The sequence below is a fragment of the Symphalangus syndactylus genome, chromosome 23, assembly GCF_028878055.3.
Source record: "Symphalangus syndactylus isolate Jambi chromosome 23, NHGRI_mSymSyn1-v2.1_pri, whole genome shotgun sequence".
NCBI classification, from domain to species: domain Eukaryota; kingdom Metazoa; phylum Chordata; class Mammalia; order Primates; family Hylobatidae; genus Symphalangus; species Symphalangus syndactylus.
Genome location: NC_072445.2, coordinates 39257496 through 39263495, shown reverse-complemented (window position 1 = coordinate 39263495; position 6000 = coordinate 39257496). Strand labels below are relative to the sequence as shown.

General features: G+C 42.9%; 1 long non-coding RNA gene across 1 annotated transcript in view; it reads left to right on the top strand.

Moving 5' to 3' along the window:
- The first annotated feature begins 5082 nt into the window (after window positions 1-5082).
- LOC134735698 (uncharacterized) overlaps window positions 5083-6000 on the top strand; it is a 40349-nt gene continuing 39431 nt past the window's right edge. Inside the window, exon 1 of the long non-coding RNA XR_010119078.1 lies at window positions 5083-5286. This is a non-coding gene — a long non-coding RNA (uncharacterized lncRNA). The remainder of the gene's footprint in view (window positions 5287-6000) is intronic.

Sequence of the window (6000 nt, the reverse complement as noted above, 5' to 3'; positions counted from 1 at the left end):
ACCATCTCATACCAGTGTGAATGGCTACTATTAAAAAGTCAAAAAATAACAGATGCTGGTGAGGTTGCAGAGAAAAGAGAATGCTTATACACTGCTAACAGAAATGTAAATCAGTTCAGCCATTGTGGAAAGCAGTGTGGTGCATAGAACTAAAAAGAGAATTACCATTTGATTCAGCAATCCCATTACTGTGTATATACCTAAAGGAATATAAACCATTCTACCATAAAGACACATGCACACATATGTTCATTGCAGCACTGTTCACAATAGCAAAGACATTGAATCAACCTAGACGCCCATCAACAGTGGACTGGTTAAAGGAAACGTGGTACATATACACCATGGAATACTATGCAGCCATAAAAAGAATGAGATTGTGTCCAGAATTGGTTCCTTCTGGTGGGTTCTTGGTCTCGCTGACTTCAAGAATGAAGCCATGGACCCTCGCGGTGAGTGTTACAGTTCTTAAAGATGGTGTGTCTGGAGTTTGTTCCTTCAGATGTTCAAATGTGTCCCAAGTTTCTTCCTTCTGGTGGGTTCGTGGTCTTGCTGACTTCAGGAGTGAAGCTGCAGACCTTTGCCATGAGTGTTACAGCTCTTAAAGGTGGTGCATCCGGAGTTGTTCGTTCCTCCCAGTGGGTTTGTGGTCTCGCTGACATCAGGAGTGAAGCCGCAGACCTTCACAGTGAGTGTTACAGCTCTTAAAGGTGGTGTGTCCTGAGTTGTTCGTTCCTCCTGGTGGGTTTGTTGTCTTGCTGGCTTCAGGAGTGAAGCTGCAGACCTTTGCAGTGAGTGTTACAGCTCATAAAGGTAGTGCAGACCCAAAGAGTGAGCAGCAGCAAGATTTATTGCAAACACTGAAAGGACAAAGCTTCCACAGTGTGGAAGGGGACCTGAGTGGGTTGCAGCTGCTGGCTGGGGTGACCAGCTTTTATTCCCTTATTTGGCCCCGCCCACATCCTGCTGATTGGTCCATTTTACAGAGTGCTGACTGGCACGTTTACAAACTTTTAGCTAGACACAGAGCGCTGATTGGGGCGTTTCTACAGAGTGCTGATTGGTGCGTTTACAAACCTTTAGCTAGATGCAGAGTGCTGATTGGTGTGTTTTTACAGAGTGCCGATTGGTGCGTTTACAATCCTTTAGCTAGACAGAAAAGTTCTCCAAGTCCCCGCCCAACCCAGAAGCCTGGCCAGCATCACCTCTCAAGATGATGTCCTTTGCAGGAACATGGATGGAGCTGGAGGCCATTATCTTATGCAAACTAACATAGGGACAAAAAACCAAATACCACATGTTCTCACTTATAAGTGGGAACTAAACATTGAGTTCACATGGATACAAAGAAGAGAACAGTACATATGGGGACCTACTTGAGGGTGAAGGATAGGAGGAGGGAAAGGATCAGGAAAAATACCTGTGAGGTACTATGCTTATTACCTTGGTGATGAAATTATGTGTACATCAAATCCACCTGACATGCAGTTTACCTATAGAGCAAACCTGCACATGTATCCCTAAAACTAAAATAAAAGTTTAAAATAAAAAAGAAAGAAATTAGTCTAATACTTTTTTTCTCAGTGAAATGCTTATGCAAACAAATATCATACACTTTTATTTCAGAGATTTCGGGATCATAAAGGGTGTGTACCAAGGACAGTTTGTGACTAGCCTCCTCACATTATCCCTCACATTATCATTTCTCATCTCTTCTCCCCTAAACTTTCATGCCAACAGCAGACTAGGTAAATCTCCCTTTCCTGAATCTCTAATGACCCAGGGCGATTAAGGTCTCCTCCAGCCCGCTGCACCACCATTCCCACCCCCCTCTCATCTCATCTCTGCCCAGAAGGCTGGAAGGACAAGCTGAAGCTCCCTCCTGTGTTCCCTCCCACAACAGACACACAGACAAATCCCCACTCTACACTCACCTACCTTAGCCCTCCTAATTCCTTCTGGCTCACAATCCTACACCCTCCCACAGGCTGCTTACGTGTGCATACACACACACTCCCTGTTCTCAGGGACCCTACTCCCCTCCTCCACCCGCCTTGCTCACCTCGCCTCTGCATGGACAAGCTCTCAAAAACCCCGTAGTTGTGTCTGAAGTAGGTGTCCAACAGACCCCGCAAGCAGCCCAACAGGTTCTTCTGGCTGTTTCCATTCCTGGACTCTTCTCCGCTCCAGCGCCGCCACAGCCCAGAACTTTCCCGCATCGCTATGGAAGCGCGCATACTCCTTCCGGTGTGGATGAGTCTCTGCACAAACCGCAGCCGCTCTGTCCCATTGGAGAAATAGCACTCATGTTTAATCTGCTCCAAGAAATGTGCCGCGGGGACATGAAGAACCGGTTTCTTGGGCGGCATCCTGGGAAAAGAGTGATGGCTATGCCCACAATCAGCAGGGCGCAGCGGGGAACACTTTGACTGGCCCCCACCAGCCACCCTCGACCACCCAGGGGTTAGTCTTCCATCTGCCTGAGGCGGAGGGAAGTTGCGAGGGGCGTGGAATACCATTTGGGATCCACCCCCCATTTCCGAGCTGAGCTGGACGCCTCTTTGCAAGGCTCTGGATCAGGATCATCTGCCTCATCACTGTCTTCTGCGCTTTCTCCTCCTGGGAGCCTCCATCCAAAAGACACTTCCTGCTTCCTCCTATCATGCCACACTCTACTCATTCCTTAAACAAGACCCACTGCCTCCATTCTGTAAATGCTTCCTTAGTGCTTACCTTGTGTCTGACCTGTGCTGTCTCCTGGGAATCCAAACGGGAAAAATAGACCTCTCCCCTCCGCTGGAGGAACTTAAAGAGTAGTGAAATTGATGGCAAAAAACCAAACACACAACACCTTATACAGGAACGAAAAATGTTAAGAGAAGTGTGGAGTTCTAGAAGAAAGAATAGGATGATCTAAATTACATTAAGGTGCCAGAGAAGGACTGTGAGAGTGACAGTTCAAATGTGACCTTACAGGTTTAGTGGGTGTGAGCCAGGGGACAGAGTGTCTCTCTAGACAAAAAGGGAGGCACATTTCAGGTAAGCATAATACCATGTACAAAAGCTTGAAAGAATTGGTGAACTTCTTCAAGAAACCAGAAAAAAAGTTCACTAAAGCACAGCATGAAGGAAAGGAGGGGAAAAGATTAAACTGGAGAAATAACAAGAAGTGAACAATTAAAATCATTGTCATGTTAGGATTTCGATTTATACTAAATGTAATGGGAAACAGTTGAAGAGTCCATGACCCCAACACAGGTCCACAAACTTTTTTTTTGGACTTTCTAAATCCAGAAAACTCAGGAATTCACTTGCTGTTGTTTTTAATTTGTTGCCGAAACTCATTTGGCAAATCTGATCTGAAGAGGTAAGGAGTCAAAAGTGTCACAGAGCTCTTACTGGTGACATGTGCATCTGTAGTTTCAATATATATAAACATACAAACATACATATGCATGTGGAAATATACACAGATTTCAAATACTGTGCATGTATATGTTTTTGATGTTTTTGTATTTATGTTTAAATGAACTATGAAAAATCAAAAATAAAAATCCTTGTGCTTAATAAAAATGAGATGAATAGAAAGCATTTTTAAAATAATTATTTTATATATTTTTAAGTTCTGGGTACATGTACAGGATGTACAGGTTTGTTACATAGGTAAACATGTGCCATGGTGGTTTGCTGCAGCTATCAACCCATTAGATATTAAGCCCATTAGGTATTAAGCCCAGCATGCATTAGCTCTTTTCCCTAATGTTCTCCCCAACTCTACCCTCCCCCAACAGACCCCAGTAAGTGTTGTTACTGTGTCCTCCCTGTGTCCATGTGTTCGCATTGTTTAGCTCCCATTTATATGTGAGAACATGCGGTGTTTGGTTTCCTGTTCCTGTGTTAATTTGCTGAGGATAATGGCTTCCAGCTTCATCCATGTCTCTGCAAAGGATGTGATCTCATTCCTCTTTATGGCTGCATAGTGTTCCATGGTGTATATGTACCACAGCGAATAGAAAGCATCTTACATTATCAATAGTATAAAATGTAGAATTACTGCAGAAATCTGAGGCATTTTACTGAAAAATATTTGTGACAGTCATCACAATTTATGACTTATAATTACCAGTTGTTGAAAGTTAATAGAGATAGTAATTATCAAGAACACAGCAAAATTTTGAAATAACTGCATAATGCAAAAAGTAAAAATGAAGTTCTTGAACCTGCATTGATAGAATGGATTCATCAAGAAAGTAGTGAATTTATGCAACTGTCTAGTTTTTTTTTGGTAATGAAACAAGCAAAACTAAGCCATGAAGAGCTGAACTAAGAGATAAATGTGTTTTAAAAGCGTGAGTCTAGAATTTTTAGAAGAAATACAATGTAAACCAGTGTTCTCAGCCTTGGCACTATTGACATTTTGGACTAGATAATATTTTCTTGGTGAGAGGAGCTGTCTACTAGTGTCCCTAGCTTCTACTTGTTACATGTCAGAAGAAACTCCTGGTGTGACAACCAAAAATGGCTCTAGACATTGCCAAATGTTCCCTAGGGAGTTGGGAGAGGGAAGGGAGGGACAGAGGGGCGGTGAACTATCCCTGGGTGAGACCCACTACTGTAAACCATCTGAAAAATCTATGGTTAAAAAGCCGCTATTAATTATGGAACATTTGAGATTTACACTGAAAACTCTGCCAATATTCTATCTATTTAAAATCTTGATCCTACATAAAACTTAGGATTTTTAGGAATCTGGTCCCAGTGCAGAGCTATTTTTCTAGCAAAATTAATCTATTCAGAACCAAGGTTTACTGATTTATTTGCCTTGCCAATCAGTCGCCAAGTCATATTCTTTATTTCTGTGTCACTGGTCCACTACTCACTGCCTCAGCTAATTCATTTTCTAACTTTGAGTTTCCTACTCCCAACAATACAAGGAGGCATCAAATTACCAACCTTGGACAGAGGCAGAACTCTCATTTCTGTAGTTAAGCCTTCTCGGAAGGGGAGTGTTATGGTTTGGCTGTGTAACCACTCAAATCTTGTCTTGAATTGTAGCTCCCACAATTCCCACGTGTTGTGGGAGGGACCAGATGGGAGATAGTTGAGTCGTGGGGGCAGGTCTTTCCCCATGCTGTTCTCATGATAGTGAATAAGTCTTATGAGATCTGATGGTTTTATAGGGAAAAACCCTTTTGCTTGCTGTCATTCTTCTCTTGTCTGCCATCATGTGAGACATGCCTTTCACCTTCCGCTGTGATTGTGAGGCCTCCCCAGCCACGTGGAACTGTGAGTCTATTATAGCCCTTTTTCCTTATAAATTATCCAGTCTTGGGTATGTCTTTATCAGCAGCCTGAAAACAGACTAAAAACAATAGATAGTTTACAAAAAACGAGCAAATCCCCAGATTTTGAGTAGAGACTTTCACAAGCTCCCTTCACTAATGATAGCAGAGAGGAGAGCACTTTGGATGAGATAAGGTCCATCTGGTATTGAGTTCCATGAGAGTAGGGATCTTTTTAATCTTATTCAGGTAGAATTCTCTGAGCCTAGAACAGAGACCAGAACATAACTTTTGCTCAGAAATATACCTGTGGTCTAAATGAATAAACCAAAGTTCTCGGAACTGATCACTCTGGGTATTCTAGAAAGCAGAAAAGGGCTCAAGCTCCTGCACCCTTTCATTCTAATGACATGCTATATCCCTTCTCCTCCCTGTGAGAAATTAAGGCAAACTTCCTTTCTCTCCTCTTTCTAGTTGGAAGAAGGATTCACAGATAAGGAAACAGTGATTGTAAGAAAGAAAAAAATTTTCATTAAGAATTATCTCTTTTCTGCCAGGGCAGTGGTTCATGCCTGTAATCCTAGCACTTTGGGAGGCTGAGGCAGGTGGATCATGCAGTAAGGAGTTTGAGACCAGCCTGGCCGACATGGTGAAACCCCGTCTCTACTAAAAATACAAAAATTACCCAGGAGGTGGAGGTTGCAGTGAGTTGAGACTG